The sequence below is a fragment of the Tachypleus tridentatus genome, chromosome 1 (genome assembly GCF_004210375.1).
Source record: "Tachypleus tridentatus isolate NWPU-2018 chromosome 1, ASM421037v1, whole genome shotgun sequence".
NCBI lineage: Eukaryota > Metazoa > Arthropoda > Merostomata > Xiphosura > Limulidae > Tachypleus > Tachypleus tridentatus.
This window is the reverse complement of record NC_134825.1, coordinates 86,484,057-86,503,242: the sequence shown is the minus strand read 5'-3', so window position 1 is coordinate 86,503,242 and position 19,186 is coordinate 86,484,057. Positions and strand designations below refer to the sequence as shown.

At 33.3% G+C, this 19,186-nt stretch overlaps 1 protein-coding gene across 1 annotated transcript in view; it reads right to left on the bottom strand.

The window, feature by feature from the left end:
• Positions 1-11,824, bottom strand: part of LOC143254604 (homeobox protein OTX2-like) — a 116,301-nt gene extending 104,477 nt beyond the window's left edge. Inside the window, exons 1-2 of the mRNA XM_076509778.1 lie at positions 11,569-11,824; positions 11,270-11,418 (exon numbers count right to left, since the gene is read on the bottom strand). The gene's annotated coding sequence lies outside the window, so the exon portion shown is untranslated. The remainder of the gene's footprint in view (positions 1-11,269; positions 11,419-11,568) is intronic.
• Positions 11,825-19,186: the final 7,362 nt, after the last annotated feature.

Sequence of the window (19,186 nt, the reverse complement as noted above, 5' to 3'; positions counted from 1 at the left end):
CTCATGGCGATGAACTCGCCACTATAAGCAAGAAAACAATCTGCTGGTTTTCGACTAGACTCTACTATGATTTAAACTCAGAGCTGGTGATTTGCGAGCAACCACGACAACACGCGGGAGAACCCCTGCTGTTACACGGCCTTCCTTTCTGATAACTGTCTCCGCACCGCTCATGTGAGAGTTATCTCAGTATTCAGCTCCCGTAGAGCAGGAGACTTTTGACTCTTCCAAACTTTGGGCATACAGTGCTGATATTCTATCATTATAAAAGGACACTGTTGAATTTTTGAACTAGAAAATGCTTTTGCATGACTCAGCCTCACGTGAAAACTTCTCAGCAACAACGTATATCAGTTCACGTATTAATTAGAGGTCAGGATGTGATACGAATAGGTGTCTGCAAAAATAAGTTATGTTTTATTATGGAGTCGTCATGTGGGCAGACCCGGTTTTAACGGAAAGGCGAAGTAGGCAAATGGCTAGGACAGGAAAACCAATGAAATTTTGCTTTCAATGAAATCGACTATCTCGTGCTCGCTTCACATTCTTTGCCCTGGCTTATTACTCTGGAAAGTGCTTTCATAGACACGGACTTCGTAAAGAGGTCGACTTAAATACAAAAACAAGCTTTTACTAAATTCAAGACACTAGACCTTAAAGAAAAATTCCACAGCTTTGCATCTAATATAAAGACGAAAAGCAAGTTATTTTAAACCTAAAAAGTTTAAACAAAGATATAAGTAGACCTACTTAAGTAACATTTTAATAGAATTTGCAATATTTTGTTCATGTAATGTTATATATATTTAAACGTATATATTCACTGTTGATAATGGTGTAAAGGTTCTGCCAAGGACGGCACTTTAAATTCTGCCAAGTGCAGCAAAAAATCTATAAGCACTCTCCTGTATGTGGGTCAGTGAAATCCTAAAACCTCGCATGTATCTAAGGCAACAACATCGTTTGCTGACAAAAAATTAGGTCTAGACTTGTAATTCCAACTTGACAAAACAAACAGAATAATATCTGTACTGATTTTGTCAACAATGTATCTTACGTGTGGTTACGTTGAACTTTACGTCTACAGGCGTAATTATGTTGTTAAGTTTTTGTAAACAGAAGAATAATTAAGAACTGCCATACTATTCATGATCACACATTCCTGTGAAGCTGATGTGTTGTTCTGTCTATGAATATTTCTGAAGATGTAATTTGAACTGCACTAGATTACACATATCGAAATCATGACCTGAAAAGTGAAAGGCTAGGAGACTGTAGAACCAAAATACCGCTTTATTCAAACTAGAAGAACTTAACCCCTTACTGTATCATTCACACTGTAAAACTTAGACGTGTAATGTGTTAACCACGTTTTAATACTTAGACACTTAATGTGTCATTCACACTGTGAAACAGCCACGTAATGTGTAAATAACATTTTAAAACTTAGACATTTACCGTGTCACTCACATTGTAAAACTTAGGCACATAGTGCGTCATTCATGCTTTACTTTTAGATACTGTGTCATTCATAAAGCAAAAACTTAGGTATATGGTGTTTCAATCATGCTTTAAACTTAAACCCTTACTGTGGCATTCACAATTTACATAGATACGTTCTATGTCAATTATACTACAAAGTAATGGATAATATTTAGCCAATGTTGTATTAAATCTGAACCAGGGTGGTTATTCGTGTCTTACAATATTTATTTTACAAATATTTTCTCAAAAATGGTTTCAGAAGTGGCTCATTTAATATTGATGCTAAGTGTTCCAATCGTATTAAAATATCTTGAATATATTAATTTGTAATAAAAACAACAACAAATAAAAATATACGATCTGAAACGCAGTAAATATAGTCGTTCATTTGAAACAGTTTCCACATTTCATGAATATATCAAATAAATCTCTCAATATAGATGTATTTAAAATGTTTGTTTGTTTTGAATTTTTCGCAAAGCTACACGAGGGCTATCTGCGCTAGCTGTTCGTAATTTAGCAGTATAAGACTAGAGGGAAGGCAACTATTCACCATTCACCGCCAACTTTTCGGCTATTCTTTTACTGATGAATAGTAGGATTAACCGTCACATTATAACTCCCTCACGGCTGAAAGGGCGAGCATGTTTGGTATGAAGGGGATTCAAACCCGCGACTCTCAGATCACGAGTCAAGTACCTTAACCATCTGGCCATGCCGGGCCACTCATTTAAAATGACACACACGCATACCTATATATTTTTCACATTTAAAGACGTAGTATTACCAAACCATATCTTATTTTTATTGTCTAAAACTATTCGTATTAATTTTAGTAGGTCTTCCAGATAGTTTCTGGTGATAGATTTCCATGCTGTCAATTTTGACAAGGAGTTACTGCAACTATGATGGGATTTATATCTGAATACTTAAAGACATCGTGATTTTTTGTTTAGTTCATCCGTGTTACATCAGATATTCATTATATATTATGAATAAAACAAAACAATCCTTACCACTTTGCACCATAACTAAAACAAGCAATCCTTACCGTTTTGCACCATAACTAAAACAAACAATCCTTACCATTTTGCACCATAACTAAAAGAAACAATTATTAACGTCTTCAACGAATACTAAAACAACATAATTCTTACCATTTGGGACCATAACTAAAACAACATAATTCTTACCATTTTGAACCATAACTAAAACAACATAACCCTTCTCATTTTACTTTAATTAATCATATTCTTTGGTTGTGCTGGCTAACAAAACTAATCTTGATAAATGTTCGTAGTTTATACAGCAGTTTACAAACCACAAGTTAAGTTTCACAGGTCGCTGACTCTCTGAAGAGAAATTCAGAAAGTTCTTTCTGCAACTTTTACGCTGGAATCCTAAGCGTAAGCACACTCAACTTTAATGAAAGCATGTCGCTATTAGTATATCTGGATCTAAAACATCAACACTAAGACGCTTCCGTTTGAAGACAAACAATTGTTCTACATAACTGTTGTGTAAGATTTTGTCTGAAGAGTTACAAAAGAAAAAACATAACAAAAAAGTTTTATTATTGTTACTTCGGGAGGTCGCAAACAGAGATAAGGACATGATTTTTATCGTTCTATTCTACGTGACAGATACAAAGGTGACGTAAAGGTTACGTAGCAACACCACTTACGATGTATACAGCTGCAGGCTGTTTTACATGGGTGGAAGAAGGATATGGAAAGAAGGTTTGTTTGTTTTGGAATTTCGCACAAAGCTACTCGAGGGCTATCTGTGCTAGCCGTCTCTAATTTAGCAGTGTAAGACTAGAGGGAAGGCTGCTAGTCATCACCACCCACCACCAACTCTTGGGCTACTCTTTTACCAACAAATAGTGGGATTGACCGTCACATTATAACGCCCCCACGGCTGGGAGGGCGAGCATGTTTGGCGCGACGCGGGTGCGAACCCGCGACCCTCGGATTACGAGTCGCACGCCTTACGCGCTAGGCCATGCCAGGCCCTGGAAAGAAGGGAGTGCTCAGCTTTAGATATTCTACATGTAGTACGCTTATGACCACCCCTTTATAGAAAGTTCAAGAAAATTCAAGTTGTATCCAAGTAAAGGCTTAATTTTCGACCACACCAAGTTCCGCTTTGTGCTGCGATTTCAGATAGATCATTTTACATTACAAGTAACATGTAAAGTAAATTATGACCAGTATGAACTATTGGAGATTAGACGTTACCCTGTCATTGTTTGACATTTCTAGAAAGTAACTAAAGGGTCTTCTTTTGACTGGACGACTTGCGATTCTTTAGAAAATACGGAGACAGGTGTTAGAATACGGGCCCGTGTAGACGTGTGATGATAAGGTGACAGACGAATATACTTCGCTTAAATTCGTCCATTAGAGTAATAGCATTTAAATTGTTTAATATTTTAACTTCGACTTGTAATCTGAGGGCCGCGGCTTCGAGTCCCTGTCACACCAAACATTCTCTCTCTTTCATTCATGGGGGCGTTATAATTTGACAGTCAGTCCCACTATTCGTTGGTAAAAGAGTAGCCGAATAGTTGGTGGAGGGTGGTGATGACTAGCTAAATTAGGGACGGCTAGCACAGACAGCCCTTGAGTAGCTTTGGGCGAAATTCAAAAACAAACAAACAATACTTTAACTAACCCTACATATCCTAGCTTTGAAATTTAGTTAGGGTTTTGTTGTATTGATGCCATTGAATATCATTCTAAAGCTCAAAGCAAAAAGAGCTTAAGATGTATAAATAAAGAATGAAATCATGTGATTTAAGTCATACAAGTCTTTAAGTTTTATCATGCCTTTACAAGGTTTCCAATCAATCAAATCAAGACATGATTGATTATATTACTTACGAATCAATTATTTGAATGTAAAATATTATGCATAGAGAAAACCAACCCAACATATGCATACCTAACTTTAACAGAGACAACAGCTTAAATAGAGTCGGTGCTACACTGCTCTTATTTTTCTATGTGGAAAGACCCAGTCACGGTTTAGATAGCCTATTGACCACAAATACAGTTGCTGTATGGCCGCCGCAAGTACTGCCACCTTCATTGTTCACTAAGCTCTCTTCAGTAAGAATCGTTTGCGGTAACTAGCTCACATCTGGGTACTTCCAGTGCCTGAGATACGAATGTCGCCGCTACAGATCTTGCTGGATTCGGAAGCTCAATTACTCGGGTTGGTAAAGTTCAATAGTTTCTCCAAACACTATCTGAATGGTGAATACGTCTTGAACAACACAGAATCAAGGAAATAATCAGTGCTCCCTATCTGTCTTCGAGCGCCAACTTCGACACAAACCTTAGTGATCCCACCCTACTAATTTTTCGCCTCGTAAAACCCCAGTTTATGACTACAAACACCTCTGTAATTCCGATACCGGGGAATGGGAGTGAAGGCAGGTGAGCATGCTGTCACAACCTTCGAACAATGGAGAGTCACCTTGTTTGGCCCCACGACGGAGTGACATATGGGCCACAACAACGTCGCTCAAGTTTGAAACTACTTAAGATGTAGCTACGAATGAAACACACAGAAAACATCTATGACTCTTTTCATGTAAATTTACTGTGTGTAAAAACTGATATACAAGCTTTCCGTTATGAGTTATTTGACACTCACACCTTAGAATTTATGTAACTGTGTTATAAATAAGTATCTTAAATCCTTAGCAGTAAATAATATGAGGTTATCAGGGTGAAGATAATTATCTCAGAAACTACCTAAGTTATGTATATAAAAGTTTGGAGAAGTTTTTTTTAGTAGTGCTGTTTGAACAACTTTGTCCCCTGAATACCAAACACTTATGATAAGTGATTTTTTCTTTCGCGGTCAGCATTCTTCTTCTAGTAAGAATGTTTGAGCTCGTAGAGAAACTAAATAAAAGACTAGAAATAATGACAAAACGCTAAAACACGAGAAACTGTCAAGCAACAAGGCATACTGGGAAAGCAAGGCTGAAATAGTAATAATGGAGTAATTGTATGAAAGACAGTGAAAACCAATCTCTGATTTTCTGTCTTAACCTACTTTAGCCTAGCATTAATGTTATATATGTGTGGCTGTTCTGTTCAAAAGCTAGTGTAAAGCATTTTAATTTTAGCCGATTTTGTTTGAAGAGGGTTAGTATCTCTGTGGTTGACAAAAAAAAAAAAAAGACCAGTCCAGCTCCACTCGGTTACATCACAACCACATTCCAAGTATATTACCAATCCATGTAGGCATACCGTACAAGGCATATTGTTCACGACTTGATTAATATACAAGAACTGTTTTGAGACAATGTTTTTATTTCCGGGAAAATAGAATATTTCATATACATTTGTTTCATATTTTATTAGTTTTCTTGCTGTGATTTATTAGTTGCAAATTGCTTTTGGTAAATAATAAAACGTTTTTATTTGCTACAACGATGTTAGAAAACAATGAAACTATTGAAAGTTTTAAATAAATACACCTGTATACAAAATTGAAAGCAAGCGAATTTTTATAACTTCGTAAAACCTGAAACAATATCGTTTTAAATCTGAAAATGAAAATATTTTTAGACATATTATATAAACCGTTTATAATTTTAATTAATTGTTGTGTTTGTTTTTCACTTATCAGTATTATAAAAACTTAAAATGTTTAGAAAATAATTGCATAATGTTTATTATTATATATTCCAATTTCATTTTGGAGAATGACTCAGTCACTAGCGGACTTTTTCGGAGTTCTCATTCTAGAGGGTATCGGTTCATAAAGAGTCGACTTATAAGTTGGAAAATAATACAGGTAAAATTGGGAACTGATCAAAGGACTGTTGGTTTGCTTTCTATATAATCAGGGTTATACACGAATCCTATTTATATATAACAACACCTATGGATTCGTTAATATAATTAACTGATAATTACGTTACGTATTAGTTGTGATTACACAGACCTGCAAATTTAAACTTCACAAAAGTTGTTTTATTCAGTTCCACAGACTTTGAAATTAATTTTCCTTTTTTCTCTCACAAAATCGGGAAGAAACGCTCTGAGGTCAAATTTATCACAAATATAACAATAAGTTTCCGTCATTTACAGAACTTCTTTTTACAATAGCGACGAATAAATGATATTCAAAAGGAAGATGTTTCATCAAATATATTGCTTGTTTTTATCTTAAATTTTATACAAAGTAACAAAAATGTTTTTCATTATGTCATTATAGGAATACGCCCTCAAAATGAAAACTCAAACCGTAACTAAAGTAAGGACTTATCCACTACAAATTTTCACAGCGAGTTCTTCTACATATATATATATATATATGGAGAGAGAGGGAGAGTGCTTAAACATTTATTTCTTCTTTACTTTACGTGTGACAGAAACTAGACGTATAATAATGTTTTGCAGTTTGAATACACAGACTTAAATGTGCCCTGCGGCAAACTATGTAATGTTTGTTCAAACAAAAAGACTGCCAATGGAACTATGGTTACTATTTAAAATAAATTATGAGATAATAAGCTACGAAACGCCAGTGAGTTTGTAGGTATGACATGTTATTACAATGACAAATTGTTGCAATTTCAGTTTCTGTACAATAAATGTACTACAGAGCGCCCACGTCTGTTGGTCAATTTTAACGAAGTCTATAAAGAGTAGACACACAGAGCAAACAAATATGAAACAGGTCTACCACGCATTTACAGTTAAAAAAGTTCAAAGAACTACATATTATTCACGGAACAATAAAAAAAGCAAAGCAAAAGCACTAACCTATTGTTGCTAACATTATGAGAAGAGTGTGTGTGTGTGTGTTTTCTTACAGCAAAGCCACATCGGGCTATCTGCTGACTCCACCGAGGGGTTATGAGAAGAGCTTGAAACCTATTATTATAAAACGTTTTTCTGTAACTTTGTGTTAAAACGTTTACACGAGAAGCAGATTGATTGATGTTTTCGGTTGTCTGAGTAAATGGGTAAATCGGTGATTAAGAGATACAATATATATATATATATATATACATACGTATATCCCCCCATTTTACTACTGAATGAGCCCTTACAGTCTTTTATTTTAATACCTGAGGATTTTAATCGCTGGACATGACTTTAAGTAGCAAGGATCGAATCTGAAGAAGCGTCAAAAAGCACGACGGATCAACTATAGCCAGGCTACGGTGTTATGAGCCCAAGGTAATGTTACTAAGTTAAGAACATGACACGTGCAAGTTACATAATAGACTACTGATGTGTTTTGAATGGACAGATAATTGCAGTTTCTAACATGTAGTAATTGTTTTATGAACACAAGTAGTTGAAAGATGACTATACCAATCTCTTCATTGTATTGCTATTAACTTTGTAGGTGAAATAATAGAACCTCATTGCACGTGTTTTATGACAGTGATATACATAAAAAAGTACTCTAAGTTAGTGAATTACGTATATACTTCGATAGAGAACTTGCTCAGTTATGTAGATATAAAAAGTCATTAAAATTATTTCATTCAATCAAGATGAGCAACAAAATTTTCAGTGCCGTGATACACATTTATAACTGCTTTATCTCTAGTACACGCTTCTTAAACATACTGTTGTAGATATAACTATCAAATCAACGTTTCGATAACTGTATGCGAATAGTATTCAAAACTTATTTTATATTTCCAAACTTCCGTTATTTATAACAATTCACTCTTTAAAGCCAGCACCTACTAAATATTTATCGTCCATGTATTGTATGGCCTTATCAACTCACAAGTTACCTTTTTCAGTTGTCAGTTTGACTTTGACGTAATTGGTGGAAACAAATTGTTTTTACCTTTGCTTTCAGTAAGTCGTGATCCTGTTTTCTTTTGAAACAGGCCATTCTTTTTACTCTCCAAATGTCGATTAGTTTGATTCAATACTTTAATTAGTTTCAATATAAAATGCTCAGAGATCGGTAGAGTTTGGAGAGAGAGTAACTTTGTTTTGTTTAAACACAATTTTACTTATATTTTTTGCATTTCTGTCTGTAAGTGTGTAGCCTATTTGAGTATCAGATAATGTTACTCTTTCTTATAAGTTCGTGTCATACATTTTTTGCTGCTTCGTTCCTCCCTCTTTGCATATATAGTGGATCATTCCCATCATTCTGTGAGCAAATAAATCTTACGATTCAAGGTAGTAGTTTACCTGTTTTTATTCCTTAACACATTAAATTGTATTTATTGTATCGATGAGAAACTGACGAACAGCTGATACTGATTAAAACAGATGAACAAGCATTTATGACACCTATGAGATATCACACAGAGCAACACGACTTTTATTAGAAGGCCAATATGTTTCTGTATCGACAGTTTCTTATGTATATACGGAAACAAATATTTAAATTATAATATACACGACAGACGCTACGATTCCTAAGCGTCTCCAAGGAACATGGATGAGAATTATAATTAATGGATTGATTTTCGGATTTAGAATCAGTAGTTTGTCCTCACGTAATTAACCACTGTTTGATGTACGGAGTTAGCGTCTACGTACGAAACTACTTTCATTAATGTAATTGGGTGGGTCAATGTAGTTCTACTCATAAACGAAGTGAATTTATAAAATGTGTATGAGTTTTGTGTTAATGAACGATATAATGGTGATTTAGCGAGGCTAATAATAGTACTGAAATATACTTCATGAGCATGAATAAGTATTAAGTCATAATACGTGTAATGTATAATATTGAGGCGTTTACTGACTTTTAGAAGTCGTTATTGATGGATTTACGAAACCGTACAGAGAGAATACAGATATTGTTTTATCAAGTATAAAGTACGTGAGGTTATTTATTAAAATGATGATAGAATAAGTGATGATATGTGAGAATGCTAATAGAAAAAATATCGATGCCTTAAATTGATAATACAGTGTTGACATATGTATAACTAACGAAAGAGCGAGTATTGAAATGTTATGTTAACTATAACATCAGTTCTGACATATGTAGAACTGGTGATAGAGCAAATACCGATCTGTTAAGTTGACGATAAAGTAAGTGTTGTTGTGTTCAGGTCTATTTATAGAGGAAGTATTGATGTGTTCAGATGATGATGAAATGAAGTGACATATAGGAACACTGTGCAAAATAAGTATTATTGTGAGAAGTTATATTCGTTAAATAAATATTAATACGTTTTCTTGTATATAAAATGAGTGTTCATTTATTATTTTGATTGAAGAGTAATTCGAAATGCGTAAGTCTGGTAAAACGATAAATTATTATATAACTTTCAACTGTTAAGATATATGTTGTCTTGATGCAAGAAGATTCTATTTCAAGGAGCAGCGAGGTATAACGTTGATATACCTTGCGTTGATGCAAGAAGATGCTAAATTAATACTGAGTTCTATATCTGAAGAAATATTGTAAAAATAAGCAATTCTGTTGTTGAATATATTTAATATTAGTTATACTGTTTCAAAAATAACTCGTCACTTTACAAAAACCTATGATAGAGCATTGTAAAATTATGATGTCTTGCAATGTTGATTTCTTTCTGTACCATAATACGAAGAGTGTTTTATAATTTGTCTTTACGACATGTGCTACGAGGCTACTGTCTTCAGGTATGACACATATATAAGTCATTTAATAAATACAGTTGATTAGCTTCTCAAGCTGTGTACGAAGATTCAAGGTTTGAGGTACGATGCCGCTGAACATGATCAGCAATTTCAACTGTGAGGCGTTATAAAAGTGACAGTTATTCCAATTATTCAGTTCAAGAAACCGGACAGAGCCCGAGAAATGGTGGATGCTGCTATCACAGATATATTTAAATTTTGGAGAGTTTCTAATCTGACCGTTTAGTACAAAAAATGGATAAGATGATGTTTGGGTTGAAAATTCCAAAATACAGCAAACAAAAAAATAAAATATTCAACGTACAGAAGGATCAGCGAAAGGATTAAACACTCTTTCGTTAAAAAAGACAGCTACACTACAAACCTTTCTCTCAACAAACTGATTTGGATATTTTACTCTGCACAACCATATAATTAAAAGTACTGTGTTTACTTAATCTAGTAGCAAAATAACAATACTAGAGCTACTTCCGTAGGTTTCCCGAAAGTGTCCTGTTTCAAGAGTAAACAAAACCAAAATTAAGAGTAACAAATACTTTTGTTTCTTGCTTTTGAAGTTTATGTGTCATGATGTTTTGTAGTCTACAAAGTTTTTAATTCTTTTCGTTATAAGTGCCATGCGCACGTTTTACTGGCATCATGATAGTACAAACTGCAACATTAAGCGTTCCGTATGTGACGTAATTTTAGTGTTTACTGACTGACTGACAGACAATACACTACTGTACACTGATGCAAGTGATTTAAACAAATGACCCCTCCAGACGACCTTCGACTCCCTTTCGGGCGAAGATATCCTATATGTCAAATGTCTCGTAAGATTTGCTTGTTGCAAAAATATTTTTGCTTAGTAAGGTTATTGGCCAATCCTTAGTAGTGCAATAATTGATTGGGACTTATTGATTGCCAATATCACATAAATTATATGCTTTATTTCTCAGAATATTGAAGAAAATTAAGATTTTGAGTGATCTTTGAACTAGACAGAGCAGTACTATCTGATTGCTGTGTACATCTCACAGCTCAAGATTATGTATATCATACTTAACTTTATCGTAGCATCTAAAGCAAATACCGTACATACACATGTTAACTACATACAAGACATGATTCTCTAGAATATGCAGAAACACACCTACCTATTCTTTGCAGATTATTTCGGTGTTTGACTTAATCACGTGTGTCGCAACCGACTCGAATTTGTCCTGATACTATAGTCAACGAATTAGCCAAAGACACATACAGCTGGAAGATGTTGATAGGAAAACCGAGCTTCATTGTAGTAATTCTGAAATACATTAAGGTATGTTTTATTTGTGTCTTCGTTTTCATGGGACAACACAACTTATACACTGAAGCTGGAACTTTAAATCCGTTATCACTTGATCAAATACGAAGCACGAAAAATTAAAATACCCGTTAACACTAACAATCAAACCTTTTTCTTTAATCCAAAGCTATTGTTTAGAAACGTTATGAAGTTAACATAATTTCAAACAGAGGATGTCTGTAAAGCACTGTCATTTTGTAATGAAATTATTTTTCCGTCGCCCATGGTCTGCATTTCAAATAGTTGAAGTTGTTCATATAGCATATCCTATATTAAAGAAACAGAGTGTTCGTCAAAGAAATTACGTCGTCTTGCTATAAAGATAGCCCAAGAATCTTAACGATAGCACTCCTTCTCATTCCAGTCCTACTCTGGAGCTTCAAGGGGTCTGATAGCACAATACAATAACGCCCATTGAGCGTATAATCCGACTAACTCTTCTTTAGTGTGACGTCAAGTATTAACTTCGTAGTAGAATTTGAAGTGGTTTCGGCTCTAAGCATATTAACGCTAATGATGAAAGCGAGTTTTTCTGTTCTTTTAATTTTTTTTTATGTTCCATTCATTAAAGCTCTTCTCATTGGTAGCTTGAAAATGCTTGTTTCTAATAATTTATGCAGAATCATAAAGACAAACCAATTCTTGTACATACTTTATCATCATATATTACCAGTAAGTCTTCACAAAATGTCAAATCGTGATTCTGGTTTTGTATAAATATAAATTAAAATATTATTAATCCAGTTTCAACGGTTGCGTAAATCACAGATAGGCAGAACATCAGTTGTTTGTTTGCTTCCTATGTTTTCAGTTGCATTATTATCCTTTAAAACGTTTTATACCATTGCACAAATTGTAAACGAAATATTTGTATTTCTACATGCAGACAATTACGATCATATAATGTTAATATGATAATGAAACAGCTTATAGTACAATACTTGCCTTCATACACAATAACTTTTTTCTTAGAACCTGAATAAACAGACAACTTCACTGTTTTATAGTAAAACAATTTCTTTATTAAATAATCATAAACACCCCCTCCCATATATATACTCATTAAATAAAATGAACCGCCTCTGAAGATAGACATACTTATAGGATAACGTGTTTTTAAAGGACAGCTTGTATATCAAAAGCATTATATTTTACGGATATTTATCAGAATTTTTAAAACAAATGTTTCAATACAGACAACCATGCTTAGGAGAGCAAACCAGCTGATTGTATAGAGAAGCCTTTCAAGATGGATAAAACCAGGATGAAAGTAGTCGTTTATCAGACAACTTTGCTTTAAGGAAAAGAGTCCAAATGAACAGCTTTACTTGCAGTACAAAACAAAACAGCCTTTATAACACGATAAAATCAGTCTTATCTGTGTACTGTATCCTTGTTAGCATGACAAAAACAAGTATCTTTACAGACAGACTTGCAAATTAAAGTCGGGCGGCATTATAGACAACTATAACTAGATGTTAAGTTTAGATGTTTTTTATACATACACTTGTTTACAGGATAGAATGTGAGCGTCTTTACAGATACTTGTGCATGGCAGCTTCAGTCAGCTTTACATACAACTATTTTCAGATGATAACTTTAGGAATCTCTACAGCAATGCCAAGTAAAATCAGGTGGCTTTATATATATATATACATATATACAGGAACTATTTTTAGATGTTAAGTTTAGGTGCCTCTTTACACACATTTGTTTCCAGAATGGAACTTAGACAAACTAGCTTGCAAGATAAAGTCAGTCATTCTTTTTTACAGGCACGCTTGCATGATAACTTTACGGTAGGCACACTAGGCTACAGGATAAAACCAGCTATCTAGATATCCAGTTAGCCATTTACTCTTGGAGATCGTAAATTAGAGACTATAATTTTAGTCAAAGTTTTTGTTTTAATCTGAAGATTTATTAATCACAAAAGTATAAAGGTAAAACGTACTAGTTCTGTACATCTCAAGTAATATTCACATTAATGATGTGTCTGAAATTATACGTGCATGCTACAATACTATTAATTAATTACAAAACTTTACTCACTTATCACAAATTCTTTATCACCGTAATGTTTTTATATGGTTAAAGAGATTCCTATACATATTTATAACATTTATATATTTTTATATTTCCCCATTACTAATGTGGTATATGAATATTTTTTATATTAAAAACGAGATATTGATGCCATAAATTAAAGATTGGCTTGACACAATGCCATGTATTGATGGGCGGACCTTATTTGTGACGTATTCTAGCCACGTCCGTAGCTGCATCAATATTGATTAATACAGTAACAGTAGACCGTATGCTAATACTTAGATTGATGAAAACTTAAGAAGTGTTATTGCAATTCTTTTCATACGACTCAAACTCACTGAATCATTTACATTATTTTGTTGTCGAAAGAACTTTTACTGTGTGAAACATTTTCAGTATTAAGTTAGTGTATTTCCATCGCTAATATTTTATTTCGCATATTTCGGATCCATCTTTTATCCTTGAAATGTGTTTTCGGAATTCAAATTAAATTATTTATATCGATATCACTTTCAGGTGAGGACATTCTTGATTTTCGTTTGCTTAAATTTTATTTGTCATCCATGAAAACAAGTTAAAATATCGCATAAAACGACATCTATTAGATATTAACCAGGGTCCATACGGCAAATCTCGTAATAGTGCAATTCTCGCAACTTAAACTTCAATTTATTTCTTCATTTTAAAATAGATTTATTACCTAAAGCTATAATTAATGCTATATTATGTTTCAACTGAAAACAGAAAATTATTCTGTGGAAATCCTTTCAGCTTACCATTACAGTTTCAAGTTTTAGTAGTTTTTATATGTATCCTAATGGGCTATTTGGTCCGTTAACCCTGAATTTTAGCTCAATAATATGACCTAAAAACAGTACTGTTGAGCTTAAATTTTCTTTTGTGAAGAATTGTTTTATGTGGCTTTTCATAATCATTGTTAATCTAGCAAAGTAATTCTATTCTCCTATGAGGCTTGGTGTCCTAACCTCCTTTTGAGTGAATTTGATATACACGGTACCCTTTCATGTTGTAGACAACTAGATATTTCTACTTAAAAACCAGACCTGACCTATGTCGCCTCACGACGAAAAAAATATGATCTATATAACTGATACTTGAAACCTTTGGTACTTGGTGAAACTCCATAATTCCATAATTGAGTAAAAACAAAACAGTTTACGTTTCACAATACATTATTTATTACGACCATGGTTTCGCTAGTAAATACATAATCATTATTTAATATAAAATATTTTCTTGATATTTGTATGTGTAAAGGTGTACAAAATTGTGTCCCTGTATAAAAATAACGAAGCTTTAGTAAGTTCACTAAACCTAGATGATTTGTGCACTCTTTTATGTGAAAATTATGCATTTAACAGACAATTGCAGCTTTCTAATTATAGAAGTTTAAAATATCACTGTCCTAAATTATCTCAAGATTTTAAATTTAACTTACATTACGACTCTGTATTTTCCAGTCTGTGCTGTTCTTTACAGATCCAATTATTAACATTAATTTCAGGGAATTTCAGTAAATTCGTAATTGATTGATTTAAATTTAGTCTTACCAAACACCAGGTTTAGAAAGAAGGAACTTTAAGTATATTAGGGTTTGTCTGCTGCGCCCGGCCCGGCATGGCCAGGTGGGTTAAGGTGTTTGACTCGCGATTTGAGGGTCGAGGCTTCGAATCCCCGTCGCACCAAACAAGCTCGCCTTTTCAGCCGGAGTGCATTATAATGTGACGTTCAATCCCACTATTCGTTGGTAAAAGAGTAGCCCAAGAGTTGGCGGTGGGTGGTGATGACTAGTTGCCTTCCCTCTAGTCTTACACTGCTAAATTTGGGAGGGCTAGCGCAGATAGACCTTGTGTAGCTTTGCGCGAAATTCAGAACAAACAAACTACTGCCACCTGCTTTTGCTTATAAAATGTATTTCGTTTTAAAGCATAGTATTTTGTTTTTTACTTTTTATACCTAATATGTAATGTAGTGATTAAAACGACTCTTTTTAATTGCAGTTAATCAAGTCCTAATCTATACATATTTTAGAATTTAAGATATCCACTAGCGTATGAACAAAACGTAAAAAGGAGATGAACGAATTAATTTTTTTTATATTTATTTATTTCATTTTGTGAAATACATCAATCCATTATTTTATTATTAACACATAAAAACTACACTAAGTTATCTGTGCTGTGCCCACTGTGGACACTCAAACCCTGCTTCTAGTATTATTAATCATGAAATATATCCACGTCAGTTTGATTTAATAGAATAGTTCTCAGTTTGCTTTATGAATAGATTTATTTTAGGGGTATACTAGGTTTTTGCTATTTAAATTATATTAATAAGTTAATGTATGCAATTTGTTTTAAAGAAGCAAATCTATCATATCTTTTTTGTTTCATATATAATCCACAATATAATGGTTAAACAGTTTATTAATTTCAGTACCTAAAGAAAGATTCTACGTTTTCTGTTATATTTATAACTATTGACAACTCATATCAGATGTGTTTATCTCATCCGTTAGTTATTTAGAAAAATAATCCAGAAGTCATAACATTAAACTGATAAGGCTAACAACAAATAATTTTAATCAATTTACATAGGTGTGAATCTAATGTGGCACTTAGGATTATGAAAAAAATAAACGACATATGCTAATAGCATTACAAACAAGGGATCTGTTTTAAACGTTGCTTCTTGTATCACTAGAATGTACATAAAAATAGTGCTGTTGGGCTAAAAGATTTTTTCGTAAAGAATTAGCTTTTATGTAACTTTTCTTAATCAGTATTAATCCAGCAAAATCTAATTTTAATAACATCAGAAGAACGAGTAACCTGACGAGTAAGAAGAATCGTTAAATCATAACAACTAGAAAACCACTAGAAGTTTAATGTTACAGGCTGTTTTCAAATTTTTAAATTAAAATTTATAAATAATAAAAAACAGAAAAATACCATTCTTAAGCAATTAGTCAAATGGATTTATGTGGGAAATTAGACAACTTCGACACCTAAAGTTTACAAAATACCTGCATTATACAACTTATTCTGCATATATTATTACTAGTAATACAGAATTTTTGTATCACGAAAAAATATAACAACTATATATTTCTGGTTTTGTATAAGTAAATGGCCATTCGTAAATGAAGCAGGTACGTAACTGCGTGTGTTTCGTTTGTTTGTTTCAGAGTTATATGTCTTGTCTTCTGTGGAAACTAAAAATCCGGAGTTAAGCGTTGTCAGTCCATAAATTTACCGCTATCTCATCAAGGAACTATGTGTTTCCGCCAATTAAATTAATATGCAAAGTTTAACACAATAATTAAAAAATGAAAACTTCTGTTGTTTAGAATTTTGTGCAAAACTACATAGAGATGCTCTGCCTGTAGAGTTCAAGACTAGATTCACTGCAGGGAAAGCAGTTACTGTTAAATATTGATCTACTTTTGTCTGGTCGAAAAGCAGAGTTTGACCGTTACTCTCAAACGCATTCAAGGTTCTTATGGTGCGGAGCGCGTTTTTGCAAGAATGGGTTTGAGGTAGTTCAAACAGTAGAGCATAAGAGCACATGCTTGTCGTTTAAGAGTTTTCAAGTTCTGTCTTAGTCGCCGGAAAAATAAAAGTTACTAAAACATTAAGAGCGAAAAATAATAAAATAACATACAGATAATCTCTAACTATAAGAGGCTTGTTCCCTTTTCCACTCTGTCGAGAACGCTTTCACGTTTTTTTTTTTTTTTTTGGTAATACTCAACAATATACATCGTGGTTTAGCAACAAAACTATCATTTGATTGTTTTTAGACCAACTATGGTATTTATGTTGAATGCTCAATATTTATATTGATTTGTTTAAAAGGTTTAGTTTTCTTATTTATGTTTTACAGTTTCGGTGATATAACAACAAAATTGTTTAATTCAGAAGTTTTCCAACATTGCATTGTTGTCAAAAGCAAAATAAAATTTACCAAGTTTAAGCCTTACCTTAAGTTGATATTAAATTACAAACAGGTCTCTGAGGGTCGCGGGTTCGAATCACCGACACACCAAACGGAAGGCGTTATAAAGTCACGGTCAGTCCCACTATTCGTTGGTAATAGAGTAGTCCAAGAGTTGGCGGAGGATGGTGATGGCTAGTTGTCTTTCTTTTAGCCTTACACAACTAAATTAGGGACGGGTAGCGCAGATAGCTCTCGTGTAGCTTTGCGCGAAATTCAAAAAAGAAACAAACAAATAGGTCTACCATTACTAACGTTATAGAGTCAGTGTTTAAAAAGTTTTAAGTGGTGAATAAATGATAATTAATAAACATTATTTTGATAGTTAACACCCTTATAATCTACTTGACCTTAAAACAGGAAAACAAAGTTTATTACTACAAATATATATTAGCCTTTGTATAGTCGAAATATATGTCGAAATGTCTGCACTACGTTTTATACTTCTTGACCTAGAGTATAATGAAAAAGCTCAAGAGTGCTATTGAAGTCTCCTTCAGTGTGAAAGCGCACTTTTGTTCACGATAGCATTTCGTTGTTTTACGCAGTTTTGGCTAGAAATGTTGTGATTAAAGAGTTACTTCAAGCCTTATGAAATACTCTACACGTAAACTTTGACGCAAACAGCATCCGTCAATGTTGACTGAACAAATATTCAATCAGTGTTATGAAAATAACAAAACATCCAGCGTGCATTCGTTTTAAAGTTAACTTTAATATGACATATCAATTCCTTTGAATTAATTCGCCTGAACTCGCATCATGCTTCTCCTAAAAGAAGAAAAACTCAGTAAGGGTGTGGTCTAAAACGTCTGGCCGGATGAAGCCACGCGCCAGATTGTCTGCACATAAAATGGTCTATACTTCTCTTATAGTAACGTTTTTGTTTCATACTGTAATAACTCTTTTTCTTCTTTGTATAAGTTTAGCAAGTGTCCTGTGATTTACAAATAGATATAACTAACAACATTGTGTCTTTAAACTCATGTTATTTACAGGATATGTACCGGAAATGTGAATGGAAATCCTTCTAATCCTTAAAAATCCGAATTACAAACTTAACGTTGAACAATCTAAGTCTCAGATGACGTAAACATGTAGAAATATACCCAGTTATCATGAAACCCTATCGAACGTATCGTGTATAAACTTTGTATACTTTGGTAGTTATACAGACAGATTAGTTTCTTGCCCTAAAGTTAACCTATAATCCGAACTGTTTGCTTTTCGTATTTCAGTTATTAATGTAATAAATAAATCCATATGATATTTTATGTATTAATTATAATAGTTCAAACTGATGAATTTCTTGTTTATTTATACATCTATTTATTAGTCCTTTAACTGTTTGCCGATGTATCATTAATAATACTTAATTATCATATTGGATGATTTCTACCTTTGGTTCATGCTGTACTTACTGTACACGTGCGGAAAAATAATTTTTACAAATTCTGAATGAGACCAACAGTTGAAAAGCAATATAAAGTGTTATCAAACTACTGTCAAGTTAGGTAGTTTCATTAGATATGATACAAGAGGACTCCCGGTTATTAAAAGGGTTAATGTCTTTATAGGATAATGTCTTTATAGAAAGAGACTTCTTAGTGTTTAGGCTTTGTAAAGCACACAAAAAAACACACAAAGTTCTTAACTGATA